This window comes from Heterocephalus glaber, unplaced genomic scaffold (assembly GCF_053883595.1).
Source record: "Heterocephalus glaber isolate CG9 unplaced genomic scaffold, H.glaber_assembly_v1.0 deba00001457, whole genome shotgun sequence".
Classification (NCBI taxonomy): Eukaryota; Metazoa; Chordata; class Mammalia; order Rodentia; family Bathyergidae; genus Heterocephalus; species Heterocephalus glaber.
The window spans coordinates 3,616,803-3,639,899 of NW_028258305.1; the positions used below are offsets into that span (position 1 = coordinate 3,616,803).

At 38.6% G+C, this 23,097-nt stretch overlaps 1 pseudogene; it reads left to right on the forward strand.

Moving 5' to 3' along the window:
• The window catches only part of LOC110350263 (uncharacterized), a 122,300-nt pseudogene extending 100,715 nt beyond the window's left edge, over positions 1-21,585 (forward strand).
• The last annotated feature ends 1,512 nt before the right edge of the window (positions 21,586-23,097 follow it).

A 23,097-nucleotide genomic window follows, 5' to 3' on the forward strand; every position in this document is an offset into this window, starting at 1 on the left:
TCTACAAGCAGTAAGAAAACAGAATCAAATCACATACAAAGGAAAGCCCATCAGAATCACAGCAGACTTCTCAATGCAAACCCTCAAGGCAAGAAGACCTCGAAGTGATGTATTTCAAGCCCTAAAAGAAAACAGCCTCCAACCCAGATTGATGTACCCTGCAAAACCATCTTTCAAGATTGATGGAGAAATAAAATACTTTGATGATAAAGAGCACCTCAGGAACTTCATGAATACCAAACCACTGGCACTCCAAAAAATTTTAGACAATACCCTAGGAAAAGACAATGAGGATCACAACCCCAGGAAACCCAGCAGAATGAATCCATTGGGAGTGACAAATTAAATGCAAAGGGGGAGAATCCAACAAAAAAGAAAAAGTCATGACAAGATTTTTAAAACTTTTAACTTCATCTCCCTAATGAGTGTGCAATTTAATCCTATTATTGTACTGATTAGTATTTTTCTGATTCTAGAGTTGCACACCATTCCTTGTGCTATACTGGCTATTTATCATCTTCTTATGTCTACATTTTAATTGGGTTGTCCATTAATGAGCTGTAAGGGTTCTTTATATATTCTGGTCATAGGTTATATGCATTGGAAATATGGTCTGTTTAAGGACTACTTTTCATTTTAATGATGTCATTTAAAGTTCTAAATTTTGATGGAATCTCATTTATCAATTTTTTTTCTTTTATACATCATCATGTCTTTTGTATACTAGTAGTTCTTGCCTGCCCTGAATTCATAAATATTTTCCCTTATAATTTCTTCTTAAAGTTTCATACTTTTAGACTTTCTTATTTAGGTTCATAGATCCCTTCAAGTTATTTTCATGTATGGAAAAAAGGGTTGAGGTTAATTTTTTATATATGGATACCAGGTGTTCTAGTGCCATTTGCTGAAAACACTATCTCTTCCTTGGCTCTTGAATTGAGTTTATATTCTATAAAATGCTAATGTTAAATAATCTTTCAAAACTCAGTGGACCATATATGTGTGGTTCTATTTCTAGATTCTCTGTTTTATTCAAATGATCTATATGTCTTTCCTTACACCAATATTGCCTTGATTACTGTAGCTTTAGAAGAAGTCTTAAAATTAGGTACTAAACATCTTAAAACAGTGTTTTTGTTTTTGTTTTCTAGCTTTTCTAGGTCCTTTGTACTCCTACATAACTTTTAAATTTCAATATCCAATTCTTCATTTATAGCAAGTATACACAGACCTGAATTTTTATATATACCCTGTGTTTTCTAATCCTGCTAAATTCAAGTCCAAGTTCTAGGGACTCCTAGAGATTTCTTAGTATTTTCTCTGTAGATGATCATTTCATCTACATATAAAGATTTTGCTTCTGCCATGCCAATCCTATCCTAGTTGTGTCATTTTATTGCCAGACTATTTTGGTAGGGCCTAGGTTTCAAAGTTTAATGGATAGATAAAGAGTAAGCATATCTTCCCTTGTTCCCCACCTTAAGGAGAAAGCATTGTATCTTCTTCATTCTTATAAGGCGTTCTCACCAGAAGTATGGAGTACATGTCTTTAATCTGTTGAGAAGGTTCTGTTCTACTTCTAGTCTCCTGATAGCTTTTACCATGAATAGCTGTAGAATTTAGTCCAATACTTTTTCTCCAACTAGTGACAGGATCATATGGCTTTTTCCTTTCCTCTGTTAAAATGATGACTTTGGGGGGGTGGATCTTCCAATACTGAACCAACACTGCCATCCCTATAACAAAACCACTTTCTACATCCTGTCAGATCTGACTTCTAAGAGTTTGTTTTGTTAAACAAATTTCTATTTATGTTCATGCTTTTTTCTTCTATTATCTTTATTCAATTTTAGGATTAGCACAATGTTGAATTCCTAAAATGAGGGGAGAAGTGTTCCTTCTTTTTTCTGCTTTAATTGTTTGATATAATTTATCAGTTAAAATGTTTATGAGCCTGCTGTTGTCTTATAGGTAGGTTTTCAAGCTAGGAATATACTTTCTTTAATAGGTGCTCTTCAATTTTTATATTTCCTCCAGAGTCACTTTCATTATTTGTCTTCCAAGGTACTTCTTAGAAGTGGTCAAATTTATTTCAAAAAAGATTTTTGTAATATGCTTTCTATATCCTTTCAACTTCTGTAAAATCTGTGGTAATGTCTTCTAGATCTTAATATTGTAATTTAAAAAATGTATAACTGATATTGTGTAACAGGAAGAAAAGGTCTAAAAAAGCAGGAGAATTGTGAGGGACGGGGAAAGGAAAAAAAGGAAAGGAAAAAATATGAGAAGAGGAAAAAAATGGAAACAAGGTCTTTGCAAATAGGGAAGGGAGGGGTGAAGGGAGGGCAAGGGAAGGGGAAAGAAAATAAGAACCAAGAGACTCATGTAATGGTACAAGATCCCAATGATGAATGTAACTGTATTTTATACCTAAAATGTACCAATAAAGTTAATGGGGAAAAAATATTAAATTCAATACTCATTCTTGAGAGCTACTGTGCCCTGTTCCTATGTGGAGATCTCTCTAGTTCCTTATCTCACAAAGTGCCCAGGTTGTAGCCTTGTCTTCCTCCCTCCACTCTACTTCTACTCATCTATTCTCATCTCTCTTCTTGCTCTCAGAAACAACATATATTTCATTAGTTTATCATGCAGAGTACTCTAAGGACCCTTTTAAAAATTTGTGTTCCTATTTGTGATATTTGCTATTGTGTATATCTTCTTCCTACACTATTTCTTGACTCTTCTTCAGAGACCTTCTCTATATCTTCCTTCTGATGGGAAAAGAGATAAAATAATTTTTAAGTGTACAGCCCGAAAGCAGTATATATATTCACATTGTTGTCCTAATACCACCACTATCCATCACCATAACTTCTTTCCATCACAAAAACTTGCTTCTATTAAAACTTTTCTTCAGAGTCTTACCTTCTACCCCTGAATGCTTTAATAAGTTATGTCCCTCAAACTGTGACCATTCTCTAAGAGAGATTGTGCTAATAGCTAAGATGATAAAATCTTCAATCTCTCTCATATATAGATCATCAAATAACTTAAGCCACTTTCAGCCATTAATATTTACCTTACATCATTTAATCAAATGAGTTGAAGGAAGCAAGAATAAAAGAAAGAGGTGGGGGAAGCATGTTTTGCTGCAAGAGAGAAAACCAGGGTAAAAGAACAGAAGGAAAGCTCCTGGACATATAGAGATATGAATACAACAAAATTCCATAGCAAGAGAATGAAGCAAGAGGGATGGCAGGGAAAGACAAACAGAACTATATCTCCTACAGGTATGGGAGATCATGGAGAAGGAAATTTGTCCATTTTTGCTGGTGCAGGACATTGTTTCAGTTTTGTATAAGCATAGCTGAATTCTCTCACAGAACATGCATTCAAAATGACAGGAAAATCCTCCTCTAATGTGGAGATAGCTATCATGAAATTTGTGACTTCTCTTGCATGAATCTCAGCTGCTCTGGGAGCCTGCTCTGGGTCTGCCCTGGATCTGGGGGCTCCAATGATGAAAGTTGGAATGCAGCTGATTACTGCAGCCATAAACTGTGCAACTCTAATGATACACCAATTAAGATGCAAAGGGCTGGGGGAGAGCGTGGAGGCCATTTTTTTGTTATTTTCTGGAGTCTGCTCTGGAATTTTCCCATCTTTCTCTCTATATAACAATAGGCATTAGTGTTTTCATATGTCTTGAAAGTTAAAGCAAGATGTGGGAAATTCAATTGTTGAAGGGCAGAGTTCTTTAATTGCACTCTTCAGAGATTTCCAGTACTTTTGGAAAATGTGCATTGACAAAGGGCTTAATTTAATTATAGGTGGTGTTTCATTTCCAGGGATGGCCTGATTTTCAATCCACACTCCCACCCTGGTATATCTGCTCTGCCAGGAAAGCTTCCACTGATTTCAAAGGATTCAGAGAGTAAATGAAAAGATGCTGAATGGTAAAGTCAGACTATGATTTATGCTGATGATTGTATTTTAATCATTTTGTCTAAGCCTGTGTCATCACTGCAGAAATAAAGTTGTTTTGGAGCAATTGATATATCAAGAATTGCTCAAAAGAACTAAAGCTAGATTTGGGATTTTGACTGGAAACATGGTGCCCAGTCAAATGTCATCTATTTTTGGAGACAATATTGACTTCTATGAACAAAATGCTATTATATATTTGTAAGGCCCTCCCTGTCATCTCTCCAACACCAAGCCATATGCATTAATTAGCAGCTTGGCTCAAACAAAAATCAACTTCGCTCTTATCATAACCTTATGTCAAAATTTATATCTTCTCTGTTATTATTAGGCATGAGTTGAGGAAGTCTTTATTTTTATTTTCCGAGCATTAAATATTTTTGTTCTGACTCTGAAGGTTTCCACAGATAGCACTGCCTCCCATGGAGGCACACTAGACTCTGCTGCATCAGGTTTTGCTGACTCATGGATCCCACACTCAAGCACAGGAGATGTGATGTACAAAAATGCCTCTGGGGCTGTCAGGCTCTTGCTGGTGAAACCATTCAATGATTAAATGATCAGAAAACCAAACGTTCATTCATTTTCATGAAGATTTTCTCAGACATTCAACAGAGAATCTGGCATGAAAGTAGATAATGAATTCAAGAAATAGGAAGTGTGATGCCCGGGCTGGGTGAGGTCCCTACCTGGGGTCCACCAGACCTCATGGGCCTGATGCATTCAAATTTACCATTGACTAAGATATGAGGAGGGCTTCAATTTTATGGAGCAACTGGCATGATGCTACATGGAAATCAATACTTACAATCTAAATTTTGTATTTGGTGTGTTGTCAGTTGAAGTTTGATGTCTGTTTCTCTTTCTTGGACTGATTTTCTTTCTGCAATCAGCATGATGGAAAAGAAAATAATGCTTATAAATGAAGTCAGCATACAGTACTGGCTGAGCCAGAGGAAGTTGGCAGCTGCAGAAATTCTGTTTTCATTTTACATTAAGTGGCATTAATTACACTGCTATGTAACTAAGTATAACCACATAGTTGTGGAGCAATTTTCTGCTCTTGTTTTAAGGGCATTGGGGCACAAACAGTTGACTAGGGGAGAAGGAGGGCAGATCCTCTGTAAGGGCTGCATTATTTGGGTCAGGGACCTGATTCTAGGTCAGAGGTTGTCAAGTGCCTTCCCTTGGCCAAGAATTGAGCCAATGCTGGCAGCTCAGAGGCAGCTGGTCTACCAGGTAAGCCAAAAGTCACTTCCCCTGTAGCCCAAAAAGTGAAGTGTATGAAATACATCCAGCCAGAAATATTTTACTGCAGGCTTTACATCTGTCTTCGAAAATGAGGTCACTACCAAGTTCAGATTTTTGGATTTTCCTATTAAATCTTAAAGTATTACAGAGCAATGCAACCTTAAACAGGCATGGCCTGTGTATGGTTCCATTTGTGAATGAGGTGACATAGGCTTTAGTAACTCCCACCTAGGTAATGGGAATTTCTCAGCACATTCAAGGGTAATACTTTTTTCCTGTTAACCAAGGTCTCGTGGCAAGAGAGAAAGCATAGAGCTCAAACTTTCCTTCTACCATTAACCAGCTACCAGGCTTTGCACTAGTTAAACTGTTAACTTTCTGACCCTTCCATGGGTTATCTATAAGTGGAGACAGAATCTTAAAGCTGAAAAGAGCCTAACTCACTAGAGCTGTTAAGTTCTTCTCAGTTCAAAGATCTAGAATTCAAGGTATATTTTTATGGGCTCATGAGGGCAGAGATATTGAATTTATTTCAGTAACCTCAGTACTTGATACATGGTAAGGACTCATGCATGTTAGATTAAATAAGTAACTAAATAAATATAATTATAATGCCTAGGAAAAACATGCATTCTTGCAAATAAGCCACACTGCAGCTACCCAATTAACAGAGGTTTTCTGTTTTGATTTGCTTTGCTTTTTTGGCAAAGAATGAGATTCAAGCAGACAATTCTGCATACCAAAGGACCCAGCCAAGAGCAGTTTTCAGAAGCAGCTAAATAAACACAAGTGGAAACACTCCTACATTTTAAAGCCCAAGAACCTGAGCAGGTATGCAATCACTACCAGAAAAGCAAGGCTTTTTTGTGCAGATTAGTAAAGACTTAAAGCTAGCACCACCTAAACTAGATGCTTTGGTATTAGGATAAATTTCTACTAGGAGGTGAGGGGATTGAAATTCAGCCTGGTCACCACTCACAAAGTCATGAGTCCATTTGCTGGGTATTTTGTTTCTTAGTGGTTTACTTTTGCTAAGCTACTCATCCTTGGGACTGTGTCTATCCAGAGGAAATGTTTGTTAATTCCACAGGGCAGGGGGTTAGATGCTGAGTATTCTCCATTCTTTCCAATCTTCGTTCATTGTTATTCTCTGTAAAATGAACCGGAAGGCACCCTTTTCTTCTAGCTTCCAGCTGGGCTTAGCCAAGTAAAATCACCCATAGGAGATGAGAAATGTGGAGAAAAAAAGAGGTCAAGTTACTTATTTCCATTGCCACACACCCCCTTCCCACTCCCACACTACGTGTTTCCTCCCTGCCTCACTGGTGTTAAGAGAGTGGCTGTGGTTCTGTTGCATAGCCCTTCTTCCGCGCCAGCTCTCACTGGGTTCCAGTGACACTGTTCCCCATCATAGACCTCCTAGGCCTAGGGATAGCCTTGTCTTTCACTCTTGCACATCCCTTAATGCCTGGGGACATCTTCTTTGTGGATTCTCTTTTCCTGGCCACACCTCCGCAAATGGTCCTTTTATTCAGTTCTCTTAAATTGAACCTTTAGACTCTGTCATCAATTTCTTGTTGAGAGACTGCCAAATACAGGAAACCTTTTTCTAATCTCCATAGATGAGCCATATGGACTAGCAGAGCCTCTGGGTACATGAAATTTAGAACAAATGTTACCCACGTCACTGAAGGATGTCTGAGATTTCATGACAGGCTCACTAATAAAATTATGAGGTTTACAAATTTTGCATTGTAGCCACTGCTTTCAAGGCACTTTGTAGTTGGTCAACTCTAATATTTTCACCATTTTCTTTGTTCCAAGTGGTCAGCCTCTTCGTCCTCCTTCTAATATTCCTTTTTTATGTGCTGTTCCTCCACCCGAAACCTCTTTCTCTCTTTCTGGAGATTGTATATGATAAAGAATAAGATCTTGTGTACTAATGTCAAACAGATGTAGATTCATTGCCAGCTCTGCCAGTTATTACCTGTGGAAATGAATTATTGATTCCATACCTTACTTGCCTACAACAGGGAAATGTCCATTCCCTTATTTTGACTGCATAGTAGGTAGCATGAATTTACTCATCCCTTGATTATGGGATTAGCCATGTGACTTGCTGTGGCTAATCAAATATTAGCACATGTGATGTGATAGATACTGAAATTTCCTTGTCTCTGTTCCCACAATACAACAGAAGAGTATGGGCTAGTTAATTATGGACTGCTTTTCTCTGAACTTATATTACACTGATTGTCTGTACAATAAATTTATCTTTTCATCTATTATTTGTTAGTATCTACCATGTGTAAGGTGCATAATTCTAGATATTTTTCCTTCCATCAAGGTGTGATAGGGATAGAGAATAATAGTTACATAATATAGATCCTTACCAAATGCTGTCATATAAATTTTTAAATGTCATGTCAGTAAAATGCCCAAGTCCCTTGGCCAACATATGGTAGGCCCTGGGTTCAAACATGTGACTTTTTGCTGTGAAGAACTGCTAATCCTTCACTATATTAGAAATACAACATATAACCATATAACTATAATATAATGTAAAGCAGTCATAAGTCCTTAGCCTCAAGAAGACTGTTCCATAGGTGTGCAGAGAGGGTGGACGTGAGTACCCACCAGGTGTTTATCTATTGCCATTAAGAGATAGTTACCAAAAATAAAAAATGAAAGAAGAGATAGTTGCCAGGTCCTGGGATATGAAGAGGACTATAACTAATCCTTGAGCCAGATTATAATAACTGAGCCATACCTAAGAAAAGATCATCCTAACATATCTGGAAAATACTAAATCTATGTGTTTCAGGTTTAGCTAAAGCTTCCTGGAAGGAAGAGGATTTGAACTATATCTTAAAGGATGATTCAAGTTAGTTGGTTAAAGAAATAAGGAGCCACCCTTTCAGGCCCAGAGAGGATGAACAAAATCTCTACCTATATAGCTGCATGATCAGTCATCTGTGTACATGAAGTTGGATTGTTATTGCCCACAACCTAAGGACAGGAGTCTCCAGTCCCACACTGACTCCACACCCCACTCAACATAGTCCTGAGGACATGGGGAAAGCTCAGCAATCCTTCTGTTAATTGAATTAATGCCTTCTACAGAGGGGGGTCAGTATACAGAAGGAATAAATGATATCATGTCTCCTTGATTTTAAGGCCAATTCCAAGTTGCTGCCCAGACATCAGAGGTGAAGTACAGAGCCAAAGGCAAGCACTATATTTAAGTAGCAGAATTTATCATTGGTGTGATCAGAAGTGGAGTGCAGGTTGGCTGGTGGTCTATTGAGGTTAGCACGCTCTTTCTCAAGATCCAGAAATCCTAGGTCTGAAGCTCTCCCAACTCTAACTTCAATACATTCAGGAGAGAAGTTCAACACAATATATGAAGGACATTAAAGCACTCCCTCAATTTCATCAGGAGAAACCCAGAAACACATGGAAAAATGTCTTGTCAAGATAACTTTTTAAATAAATCTTCTTTTTCCTCCCCTGGATATATTCAAAGTCTTCACTAGAGGCACTAAATAACCACTACATAGCAGAAATTAACTTTAAATTTTACTTGAATATATTTTATTTTAGGAGGTCTTTCATTTTATAAGTGCACATTTCTCTTGTTTCTAATGCTTTAACTACTGAAAACTGTTCAGTAAGCTGTCACATCGCCAACCAAAACTGAAGTGCCTATCAGTTGTGAGAAGATAATTGAATTTGCCTTTAAATGATATCTTCAAGACTAGCTTATATTACGTATAGAACAATTTTTTTAATCTGAGCTAAGACATTGTGAGAACCCTTATATATACTACGCAACTAATTTGCAAATCTTTGAATTGAAACTACTTTCTAATGTTGTTTATTCTTTAACTAAAGTACTCAGTGTCTCATTCAAGTGGCAATAGGTGGTTATCCTCTATAAAAGTTCTTGGATGTATTCCTTGTAAATGCTAATTATGAAGGAGAAAATGTTATAGGGTTTCTTAGGAAATCAATACTTTATTAGGCAATAATTGTATCTTCAAGTTTAATGTTCTCCATGAGCCCCAACAGAATGAAAGAGGTCAGTGGGTGAGATGGTGCAAATAGTACTCGCCTGACCTGGAAAATCTTCTAGAATTTGAGAGCTGGTAAAGAGCTGAAATGTCATTAAAATATTTTCACAAGTACAACATTTATTATGGAAACCAAATTACAAGAACATCTGTCTGCTTGACATTTTGGCCCAAAGTTGGATCTAAACCTGCTAACGGTTATAATTGAAACTGTCTCTTCATTTTTCTCCCAAGATCTTTGATTTTTTTCCTTTGCCTCATGGACCAATTTATTTCTCAAGGCTATAGCAGTTAACTTTTGTTTTTCTAAACCTTCCTTGGCAAAATTCCCAGCTCTTCCAACTTTTTACTAAGGAATGGTGAAAGGAAGAAAGGTAGAGAAGGAGCCCTCAAGGACATAGAAGGAAGCACAAAAATCATTCTTCCAAGAATTTCTGGGTCACTGACTAATTGATATGCCTATTGGCAGGCCTTGGATTTAAGCCTCTTCTGACTCCACAGGCAGTTCTTATTCTGCACCCAGCCAAGTGTGAAGACTCAAGGCATTGAACATAGGACCCCCCCCCCCAAAAAAACCCCAGCCAGTTCTACATAATGCACTCAGGCTGGAGAACTGTACCATGGCAAAATACCCCAAACAATTGTTTTTCCATTATGATCCTCAGCCTAGCATTTATTATCATTTTTTATTACACACTTTTAAAGCCAATGGTCCATTTTACTTAGATCATTAATTTGCAAAAATCATGAGATATGAGCAGAGATGGTTTATGGGCCATGCTACACCTCTATAGGGCCCCAAAGGAAATGAGGTGTGGGTCTCAGCACATTATAGCAAGCGGCCCTGGGACCACAAGCTCCATATTCTTCTACAAATAGAAAAGACCAGAGTATTTTCAAAGGAATAATATAGCTGAATGAGTGGATAGATGTTTGAATAGTTGATAGTATGAATAAATGAATGTACAAATAATAGAGTGAAATTCTGACCAGCAGTGGGTATAAGGAAAAGACCTCTGGGATGTAGAGTGTGGATATCTTTAGTCCATTTGTGCCCTCTTACTTACCAGCCAAACAACTACCTCCAATGAACTTCTCTGAATGTACCTTACCTCTGCTTCTGGAAAATGGTAATAATAACAGCACCTATCTCATAAGATTGGCAGGTGGCAGAGTCCCAGGGCATCAAATCATGGACCACAAAATCAAAGCTCCAAAGTTTAAATTCAAAACTCCTCTTGTTTGCTGTGATTTCAAGCACCCTATCATCTCGAAATTTTGGTTTTCTCTTTGTTAAAATGAGGATAATAGTAGCAAAATTCTAAGGATGGAGGTGAAGATTAGATAAATCAATACATGATAAAAGCTTAGAAGAGTACCGGGCACAACAATGTTACTATTATTTTGTGTACATAATAATGTTATATAATGTAAAATACCTTACAATATTGGTTATTATTATATTACTAAAACTGAATAAATTATGCTTCTTTATTGTAATCAAGAGAGTCGAGTCTAGCCAAATTACACAAAAAGGGACATTAAAGAATATTAAGAACATCATCGACTCTCCAGGATAATCATAGCGCAGGCTTCCTTGTTATACAGCCAGAGCCAAAACAGCCAGGAACACCTGCAACTCTAATTCAAGACTATTCCAGTGAAACTCCACTGCCCACGTCCAGCCTCTGGCCACAGGTGAGACCACATGCAAAAACCTGGCCTCTGATACCTCAGAAGAAGCCTTCTTACCCAGAAGATCCAACTTCTCTTTGCATAGCTATTCCTTATTTCTCCAAGTCACAAATGAGGTGGCCCTATTCAGTAGAATTGAGCCTATTTGCCCATATCTTACGTCAACAAAATGGTAATCATCTACAAGAAGTGTTTTAGAAATTGTCGGAATATACTATAGATGAATTCGAGTCAAGAAATCCAGCTCCTATTTATCTTCTATAACTGCTGCCTGTGTGAACTTTTCTAAGTTATTTCAGCTCTCTAGGCCTCAGTTTCTTCATTTAAACTCTGGCCTCCTTTAAAGTTTTAAACTTCTACAGTACTTGCCTATACTTTAATTACTCACATGTTCAAATATTCATCAAAAGAAATCATTATTTTTCCTAAAATTGACAATCATATCATTCCAAAGAACACAGAAAACAAAGTGCCACACAATTACACTTTTGCTATATTTATGAAAAACACACCAACTACTATCAATGCAAAAAAAATAGGTAAGCTTAGCCAGGCATGGTGGTAAATACTGGCATGCTAGGAGGCTGAGGCAATAGGATCATAAGTTTGAGCCCAGCTTGTGCAACTTTGCAAGAACTTATCTCAAAATAAAAAAGGTTGAGGATGTAGCTCAGGGTGAAGACCCTGGGTTCAATCCCCAGTACTTCTTTTTCCCCGAGGAAAGGTAAACTTGATCATATTGTCAGTGAATTTATTTCAGTCAGTAAATTAATTTCAGTTAGATTTATTTCAATGTTCCAGAAGTAAACTTTGCTTACTTCCTGCTATCAAGCCAGGGAACACTGGCTACTTAGATGTGGAAAGTGTATCTTCTTTGTTTCCTGTTTGCTGCTGAACAAGTTTAAAGAATATCCCAACCACATATTAAGAACCTACCAGAGCAAGCTGGCCTTTCAAAACGTTTTGTTTTAAAGACTGTGGCAAGACATGAAGCTTAACTTTATCCAAGTGACTTAGTCTTCAGAGCATATTTAGTCTTGCCAATAAAAAGTAAAGTGAAGTCAATTTTTTCATTTTCTCAAATTCTTTAAAGTATTCATGCCAAAGCAATAAGAAAATAGTTTAGATTAAATTGTTGGAAAGAATAAAAAACTATTATTATTTGAAAATTATATAGTTTTTATGCCTATGAAATGTAAGAGAATTTATAGAAAAAATGATTATTTGAAAATAGGATTTAGCTAAAGTAATTGCTTATAAAATTTTTATCACAATTAATACATTTACAAAATAAATAAATTTTCTATAATTCAGCAATAATCATCCAGGGGAACAAAATGAGAAAATGAGCCCATATAATAAAGATAAAATATAGGATATCAGGGCCAGGGATTTAGCTCAGTTTTTCCATTGCCTACCTCACAAGCACAAGGACCTAAGTTCAATCCCTGGTACCAAAAAAAAATGTATATATATGTATATATGTATATATGTATATATATGTATACATGTATATATGTATATATATGTATATATGTATATATGTATATGTATGTATATATGTATATATGTATATATATGTGTATATGTGTATATATGTATGTGTATATATGTATATATGTATATATATGTATGTATATATATGATATCAGATGTCTAAAAATAAACTTCATAAGGAATATGTATGCCACATATCCAAAAAAATGATAATGTTTGACCAAAGTGTATAGAAATCTTGAATAAGTGATAAGGCAAACTATATATTTGGTTAGAAAGATTTGGTACGGCAAAAAGTAACTGAAAAACTTACTAGAATTCAATTTAAAATTTTGGTGTGAATAATCAAACTTTATCCCAAGGAAAAAACAGAGAAAACATTTCTCTCTCTGTAGTCCAGTAGAAGACTGGCATATAGACCAGGTGAGTCCTCACTCCAACACTAGAGTTTGGAAATTTAATGCAAAGGACTTTTTTTTCTATATGGCTTCTTTGTCCAGTGAGACAGAGCATATTAAACTGTTTTGCAAAATTCTAAACAGAGGCACAAGAGTTGTTATTTTTTCATGTTGCTTTTATCAAAAATTAGACAAACAAGATAAATAACAAGAGTCTGACATCATAGATACATGGACAGATGCTCAAAACAAGATCAACCAGCATATAGTGAAGTAGAGAAAGAATTGAACTAGTTCAAGGAACAGAGAAGCTCTCAGAAGTGAGAGGGAGTCTATCAAGGTGGGTTAATCAGCCAAGGATTCCAGATACAACTAGTAGCCTGAATGAAAGACAATATATCATAATTATTTTTAAAACACATAGATCACACTCTACTGAGCAATCACTGTGTGCTAAACTTGGTAGAAGCATTATTGTAACTAGTCCTTATGATGAAGAATGATCTTTACAAAGACCTTTCACATTTTTTCCTCATTTGAGCTAGTCAACAACCCCACATAGGTAGACCAATTCTTAGGTTTACCTTCTAGATGGGCAACTGAGTATTAAGAGGTCAACCCAAGTCTCTACAGTAGGTTGTATTCCTGTGGGTCTTTGTAAACCTAAAGATTCCTAGGCCCTCCTCCTATTAAACCAAAGCATCTAGAATGGGTCTTACAGTCTTCGGTTTTCAAAAACCCACCCAGTTGATTCACAAGTCACTGCACTGGGATCTCCTACATCAGTGCTTCTCAAAGTGTGAGGTCCCCACCCCCAGCATGAATAGGATCCTTCTTTAGAAATGCAGATTCTCAGCCTCTACTTCAAACCTGCTAGATAGAACATCTGAGAGGAGACTCTAAGGAACACTGTGGCTTACAAACCTCTGCTTCAGTGTAAAAGACTTGACAGAGTATGGTGGCTAGGACAGCTGACTCTCAAGCCTGCCAAACTACATGCAAATCCCACCTCTGCAACTTCCTGACTGTGTGACCTTGGATGATGGTTTATGTCCTTGGCCTGGGTTTATACTTGCAAAATAAAGATGATCATTTTCCCTCAGAGGGTTATTATAAAATCTAAATGAGTAAGAATTAGTATAGCACTAGTAACAGTGTCTTACATAGAACAAGAGCTTAGATAGAAATTAAGGTTCTTGCCAAGGATTAAAGCTGTGAATGAAATGAGAAAGAGAAAAGAGTCTCAGGCATCAACATCCTTCAGTTGAAGAATCCAAAACCCAAAATCTTTGTAGAAAATCAGCATGGGGGTCTCAGTGTAGGCAATGAGGCCAGCAACACTGCTCATTTCTCCTAAATGATCTCATGGAAGAGAGTACAAAACAAACAAACACACACACACACACACACAAGCACCCATGAGGGTCTGAAATACGTCCTTGCCTTTTGGAGTCTCCAGTGTGCCAAGAAGTACCTGAGCTGTGTCAGCTGTGTGGCCTCAAGCAAGTTATTCAACCCCCCTGGGCCTTAGCTCCCTCAAATGATTAAGATAATAATGACTTGACTTCCTCCATGGGATTATTATGAGAATCAAGTGGAGCTATTAGTTGTCATTATAGTTTTAAAAAGTGAAAAGACTTAGGCAGGTGTCTGGGATTACTACCTTATTATACTCTCTCCTAGTCTAAGCATCTTTTGACATTGTATTAACACATTCCAGTCTGGAGCACTAAGTTGGCTCAGCATGTGAGAATAAAGCACAACCACAGTGACTCTGCCTGCCAGAATGTTGAACTGAAGTCTGTTGCCTTCCAGCCCCAGAGCAGCAGAATTTGGCCATTGCATGAGATGGGCCAGCCTGGCTGTTTACCTGGAGTAGCTGTTCATCCAAAGATGTGAATACATGTGTTTTGTGACCTTTATAGATCATGTAATGTAAGTGGTCATCACAGCTCCTAAGGGAAGCTGATGGTTAATCTTGATTGCCAACTTGACTGCACTGAAAAACACCTAGGAAATTAGTAAAGCACCCTTCTGGGTATGTCTGTGAGGGAGTTTCCAGTGGTCATTGGCATAAGGAACAGCAAACTGCCAGGAGGGCAGAATGTGGGACCTGGATGAAATGATAGCAGAAGGAGGAGGAAATCCTCCAGGAAAGGCAGGCACTCTCTCTCTCTCTCTCTCTCTCTCTCTCTCTCTCTCTCTCTCTCTCTCTCTCTCTCTCTCTCTCTCTCTCTCTCTCTCTCTCCCTTTTCTGGTTGTCATGAGGTGAGCAGCTTTCCTCCAGCCTTGCCACAGGCAAAAAACCATGGAGCCAGTCAACCATAAACTGAAGCCTCTGAAACTATGAGTCAAAATAAACCTTTCATCCTTTGAGTTAATATTCTCAGGTATTTTGTCACAGCAAGGGAGAGCTCACACATCTCACCTGTAAATACCTATTTGTAAACATTTAAAGATACCAACCCAAGTCCCAAGAGTGTGTAATATCTTAGATACTCTTCTGACCCAGGGCTGGATGTATGACTTCTCTGAATAAAGCATCAGGGCAAGGTCCAGTTGCTGCCACAAATATGTACTCACTCAGTAAAGAGGTAGGGGATCACTCTTGCTCTCCATAGCCTTTGAAGGCACAGGACCACCTACTGCCTCACTGGCTCCTCCCCTCTCAGAGGAGACTCAGATCTCTGGGTGTTTTTTTCCTCATCTTTAATCTAGCCCCTCAAGCCAGTGCTGGGCACCAGCATTTCTGTTTACCTGTACTCATCCGTAGGCTGATCTTTGTGCTTGGATGGCTCCATGCTCTGAAGAGCTTGATAACCATCACTGAACACCAGAGACATGTCTGGCTGCTTGGAAGGCTGACCTCAGGGACCCAGAAGGGAGGACCTGCTGGCAATTCGTTCCTGCACCACTGAAGACCCTGCCTGCTTGGCTTATGGGCCAGTGATGGGACTATCTCCTGTTCACTCATCTGCAGGGTCTGTGCCCATCAGGGCTCCTCCAGTGAGCCCTTAGCTGTGCAAAGAGCTTTGCTATCTGGGGAGAGCAGACCTCACTTCAGGTTGGCAAATGCCTACCTGTATCCTAACTCAACTAGGATCAGGTTTCAGTGACCTCCTTCAAGGTCATTTCCTAGTTTGCTTCTTTGCTCAATAACAAAAAATCCCTGTTTCCAGAGGAAGCCCAGTCCTTCTTCTCTTTCTCCAATCTGAGTGAAATTTAAAATTTTCTGCCTTGTAAATTTTCCAAATATCAAGTCTGATTGGATTGATTCACTCAATGGAAATCATTTTCAATGCCTGGAACAGTCATTAAAAGTCTAGGATCATGAAAATCCAAAAGGAGCTGATAGTAATGGCAGGACCTGCCCAGCTCCCATCCATGCCATCTGGCTCTTTTAATCAAGATACTTCTACATGAATGAATGAATGAAGATACACCTAGCAGATTAGTAAAGCACAGTTCTGGTTGCATCTGTGGATGATTGACATATACAGGCCAGCAAAATGAGGGAAGAAGACCCACACTAGATTTGGTGGTATCAACCAATAGTCTTGTAGCTCAGGCAGAATAAAAAGGGAAAAAAGAAGGAAATGTCCCTGTTTTTGAAGAGCTCTGGTCTTTCCTGTTGCCTTTGGACATCTGTTTCCAGGTTCTTTTGCTTTTTCATGAAGATTCACATTGGTGACCTCCAGAGGGCTTTCAGGCCATAGACTGGCACTGAATCCTTGACCCTTCTTGTTCTACAGCTTCCATATTCTTGGGCTCAGCAGCTAGTAGATCCACTGGCTCTCCAGGGCTTAGACAGCCATTGTGGACTCTCCTGCCTCTGATCCTGTTAGCCTACCTGATGAATCCCTTCACATAATTTTACATATATTTTCAATTAATCTGGTTCCTCTCAAGAACCCTAACTAATACAGATCTTGGTAGTGACAGTGGTTCTAGAGAAACAGAATTGTTAAGGATGCATTTCTCTTACCAGCTTAGTGGTTCCTGGAAATAGCGCTCTAATTTGATGAGACCTGAAGTTGCTATGATCTCTCCTTCTGACAATGTAGAAAAAGTACTGATAGCCCATGGTATGAAATATTTAAAACAATACGCAACAGAGATCTATTTGATTATCCTAATTTGCCACTTGTGAGAAGAGCAGAGTTTAGTGACTCTATATATAATACTTTCGTACATTTTTGGATGAGTAAAAATACAAAGGAAAATAATGAGCTCAAAGATTCAAATTCCTAGCTTCAGACAAGCATAAATAATTTAAAGACTTGTAAGTGTCCTGAAGGAGAATCTTCTCTCCTTTAGTCATAGGGTTGAAGGTGCCAAAACCCAAACATAAGCCCACATAATGTCATTTGCTGAATTACAGCCTAGTCTATAACCATACTAACCTAAAAGTGCCTGATCTTATCTGAATTACAATGCAAGTTTAATACCCAGTCTCGAAGGGTATCTGCAGTTAAAGTGAGAGAGCTACCCTAAAAAGACTGGGATGGAGATTTTGAGGAGCAACCTGACCATGCTGGGAACACTGAACTCCTAAATTCTGATGAAATAATTTTGCCAGACAAAGAACTCTTCCCACCCTCATTGGCAGAGGCATCTCTACCCTTACCCCTTATGGCTCTGGCAACTCTACCTCTCCCTGGAGAAGCTAACCCTGTGTTGCTTATGGAAATAGTAATAACTTTTCCTAATATAGGTACCAAGAGAGATAATGTTGATGCTTCTCAGGACCCATACTCTCCACCCACTTTTATCTCTAGGTCTATAACCAGGGTCAAATCTCAGAAGGGTTCTAACGGTGAGATACATAGCATAACCCAAGAAGAGGGATGCTATATTCTTAAAGAACTTTTTTAGATTTCTAATTTTCAAAAACAGAGATCTGGAGAACAAATATAAAAATGGATTTTAATGGTGTGAAATAATGGTGGTAGACATATATCCGTGAATCCAGCTGAATTTCTCAATGTGGGCCCATTAAATAAAGATTCTGGATTGAATGTCACAGTTTGTGGAGTTTAAAAACAGGTGCTAATAGTTTATTTGGTTGGTTAGTTGGTTGGTTGAGATACTGATGAAAGCATGGCTCATGGCAAATGAGCTGGTGAAGTCTAATGTTCCTTGGTTTAGTGTCAATGAAGGTATTCAAAGGCTCGGGGAAATTAAAATGGTGGCATTATTTGCCAGGTAAAACATAATCCTCCACAACAAGAGGGTCCAGAACACATACTCTTCACTGATACCAGAAGAAAGATTTGTGAGAAGAGCATCAGAATTCTTAGAAAGCTCTATTACTCTTCTCTCTATGCTAGACTTTTATGGTGAAGACAACAGTCACTCAATTGGGAAACTCAAATGTGATGGGTATAATTATATCCTGGAGTGGCAGGGGACAGGTGCCAGTGCTCAACTGCCAAAGGAAAGGTGGGAGTAGTTACTGTACTAGACAGCAGAAGCAAAGCAATGACCTGAATGGCCTATGTGTAAACCTATGGCACTGGACAATAAGCATTGTGTTCCCAAAAGCGAAAGAGAAAGCCCGCTAAATTTTTACTAGATTTATCATATCAACAGAAAAAATTCAGGGCAACTGAACAAAAATATATTTCAAATTATAGTAACAAGGAAAAACAACTCCTCAACCAATCTCAGATGAGCTAGTTTACAGGCTCCAAATGCTTTGAATAAAGAAGAGGCTGGGTCTTCTTGAGGAAAGACCCTCATGCATAATGAAAAATTATGTTATCACTCTTTCTCCTATCTTTCCATAAAGGTACCTACAGCCTTTTATCAGAGTAATGGTGCATGAGAAAAAGAAAATGGTCAGACACTTGGAGCACTACTGGACATTGGCTCTGAACTAACTCTCATTCTGAAAAATCACTGTGGCCTTCCAGTGAAAGTAAGAGCCTATGGAGTCCAGGTGATCTGTGGAGTCTGGGCCAGGGTCTGGCCCTCAGTGAATCCAGTGGGTCCCCAAATCCATCCTGTGGTTATTTCCCCAGTTCCAGAATGCCTAATGGAGGTAGTTATATTTAGAAATTGGCAGAATCCCCAAATCTATTCCCTAACCTGTGATGTTAAGGCTATTATAGTGAAGAAGGTGAAATGGAAGCCATTAGATTTACCTTTACCTGGAAAAATAGGAAACCGAAGACAATATTGCATCCCTAGAAGGCTTCCAGAGAGTACTGCCACCATCTAAGACTTGAAAGATTCAAGAGAGATGGTTTCTACCACATTCCCCTTTAACTCTCCTATTTGGTCTGTGCAGAATATGGATGGATCTTTGAGAACAATGATGGATTACCATAATTTTAATCAAGTAGTGACCCCAATAGCAACTGCTATACCAAATGTGATTGTTTTCTTGAACAAATTAATACATCTTCTGCGACCTGGTATACAGCTATTGATTTAGTAAATGCCTTTTTGTCCATACCTATCCATAAGACCCTGCAGAAGAAATTTGCTTTTAGCTGGCAAGACCAGCAATACACTTTTACTGTCCTACCTGTATCAACTTTCAAGCCCTGTGTCAAAACTTAGTTCACAGATAATGTGATTGTCTTTGTCTTCAACAAAATATTCTACTAGTGTATCACATTGATGACATTTGCTGGTTAGACCAAGCAAGCAAGTGGTGAGCAATCGCTGTGAACCTACTGGTAAAGCATTTGTATGTCAGAGGATAGGAAATAAATTCAACTAAAATTCAAAGGCCTTTTACCCCAGTGAAATTTCTAGAAGTAGAGTGATGTGGGGCATATCAAGAGGTAGCCCTTTTAATGGGAGGATAATTTGCTGTATCTAGCCCCTTCTACAACTAAGGAAGGGGCACAATACCTAGTGGCTCTATGTGGATTTTGTAAGCAACACATTCCTCCCATGGCTGTGTAACCATTTACCACGTGACTCAGAAGCCTGCTAGTTTTGAGCAGGTCCCAGAGTAAGAGAAGGCTCTGAAATAGGTCAAAGCTGTTGTACAGGCTTCTCTGTCACTTGGACCATATGAACCAGCAGATCCAATGGTATTTGAGCTGTCAATAAATGATAAGGAGACTCTGGTAGCCCTTCATAGGTGAGTCACAGCAGAGATCCTTAAGATTTTGGAGCAAGGCTATCCCATCATATTCAGGTAACTACCCTCCCTTTGACAAATAGCTCCTGGCCTGCTACTGAGCCATAGTGGAAACTGAATGCTTGACCATGAAATACCAGGTTACCATGCAACCTGAGCTGCCCATAATAAACTGGTTACTGTCTAACCCACTGAGTCATAAAGTTGGACATGCACAGCCTTAGTCCATCATCAAATGGAAGTGGTTATATAAATGACTGGGCTCAAACAGGTCCTGAATGTATAAGTAAGTTACATGAAGAGGTGGCCCAAATCCCTATGGTTTCCTTTTTTGTTATACTGCATTCTGTCCCACAGCATACACCTATGGCCTCCTAAGGTGCACTCTATGATCAGTTGTCAAGGGAAGAAAAGACTAGTGTCTCATTTCCAGATGGTTCCACATGTAATGCAAGTACCACCCAAAGTGAAGCTGAAGCACCACAGCCCCTTTCTAGGGCAGCCTTTCAGGACAGTGAGGAAGGGAATTCTTCACAGTGAGCCAAACTTTAGGCTGTGTATCCTGTTGTACATTTTGCTTAGAAGAAAAAATTGCCAGATGTGGGATTTGAGAGGAACATGACCAAAAATTTGATGACAAGGACATTTGAGGGAAAAGTACATAGATAGGCCTCTCCTTATGGAGGAAGGATGTGAAGATACTCCTCCTAATGGAGGAGGATGAATGCTCAGCCAAAGGTAGACTCCGTGGAAGACTTTAATAATCAAGTGGATAGGATGGTCCATTCGGTGGACAGAAGTCAACCACTGTCCTGAGTCACCCCATCATTGCACAATAGGCTCATGAGCAAAGTGTCCATCATGGCATGATGGAGATTACACATAGGCTAAACAACATGAACTTCCACTCACGAAGGCTGATATGGTTACAGCCACTGCTGAATGCCTGATGCCGGCAGCAGCAGAGACCAACACCGAGTCCCTGATATAGCACCATTTCCTGGGGGTTCTCATCCTTTAACTTGGTGGCAGGTTGACTATATTAGACCACTTCCATCATGGAAAAGGCAGAACTTTGTCCTTATGGGAATAGACACTTATGAATTCACCTTTCTTGCAAGTAATGCTTCTGCTAATACTACCATGAATGGATTTACAGAATACCTTATCCACCATCATGGTATTCTACCCAGCATTGCTTGTGACCAAGGAATGTACTTCATGGCCAAAGAAGTGCAGCAATGGGGTCATACTTATGGAATTCACTGGTCTTACACCATTCAGAAACAACTGGATTGATAGAACAGTAAGGTGATCTTTTGAAGATGCAATTACAGTGCCAGCTAGGTGGTGTTCTCTAGAAGGCTGTACATGCTCTGTTCTTCAGGTGGTACATGCTCATAATCAGTGCCCAATATATGGTACTCTTTCTCCCATAGCTAAGACTCATGGTTCCAGAAATCAAGGAGTGCAAATGGAATTTTTAACACTCACCATTAGTCCTAATGGCCTATTAGCAAGATTTTTGCCTTCTGTTCTTGCCACCTTATGCTCTGATGGCCTAGAAATTTTAGTTACAGAGTGAGGAAGGCTTCTACCAGGAGGTAGAACAATTACTACATTGAACTGAAAGCTAAGATTTCCCCCTGGCTATTTTGGGCTCCTCATGCCTCTGAGTTAACAGGCTAAAAAGAGAGAGTAACACTATTGGCAAGGATTACTAATCCAGACTACCAAAGAGAAACTGAACTACTACTCCACAATGGAGATAAGGAAAAATATGTTTGGAGTTCAGGAGATCCCATAGGGAATCTTTCAATGCTCTGTTATTAAGGACAGTGGAAAGCTACAACAACCCAATCTAGGCAGAGTGTCAAGTGGCTCAGAACCTTCAGGAATGAAGGTATGCATTACCCACCAGGAAAAAAACAAGACCTGGTGTGGTGCTTGCTGAAGGTCAGGACAATACAGAAGAGGTAGTAGAAGATAGTTATAAATACTAGCTATGACCACATAACTAGTTACAAAACTAAGGCTAATTGTTTTTATTTCTTTCATATAGTGTTAATATGCTTGTTCATATATACACATATATCAAGTTGATATCCTTGTTTTCTTCCTTTGCAACGTAACTTTAATTGACTTAATATTTGTAGTTATGTATTGTTAAATTCACAGTATAATGTTGAAGTAATGGAATGTCAAGAGAAAAATAAGTATCACCCGAAGAAAACTCTGCCTTCTATTCTGGAGAGGGAATTAGTCCATTCCCATTTGTTTACAGTACAGTTGCATCATGCTAAGTGTAATTATTAACTTACTATTGTATATGGAGATTAAGTATGATTTAAGGAGATGTGTCTTGTCAAGTTGACAAGGGATGAATTGTCAACTTGGATGAAATAAGAAATGCCTACAAGATTAGTAAAGCACAGATCTGGTTGCATCTGTGGATGATTGATATGTAGGTCAACAAACTAAGGGAAGAAGACCCACCTTGGACCCACACCCAATAGACATATAGCCTGGATAGAATAAACAGGAAAAGAAGACAGAAATGTCCCTGTTTCCAAAGAGCTCCAGTGGTTACTGATGCCTTTGGACATGGGTTTCTTGTTTCTTCAGCTTTTTAACGCAAACTGCAGTGGTGACCCTCCACTAAACTTCCAGGCCTTTGACCTTCAATAGGCATTGCATCCTTCCTCAATCATGTTCTACAGCTTCCATCTTCTTGTGTTGAGCAACTACTAGATCCACTAGCTGTTTAGTGCTTAGACAGCTGTTGTGGACTCTCCTATCTATGACCCTATTAGCCTACCTAATAATTACAGTTTCAATTAATTCTACTTTTCTTCAGTACCCTAATACATAAGTACAGTTTCATGGAACACAAAGAAAGGGTTCTGATCTCAGTAGAATTTAAGCATTTCTATCTCAACGTTCTGATTATTGGCAAGTTCCTTGCTTCTACCTAAATTTTATTCCTGATCAAGGCAGGGTACTTTTCCTTTTTCTGAAATCAATGCTCTTCTTGCTCCTTATATCAGGTACCTGGACCTCTGCTTGATCCTTATGCCCAATCCTTGCCTGAGACTCA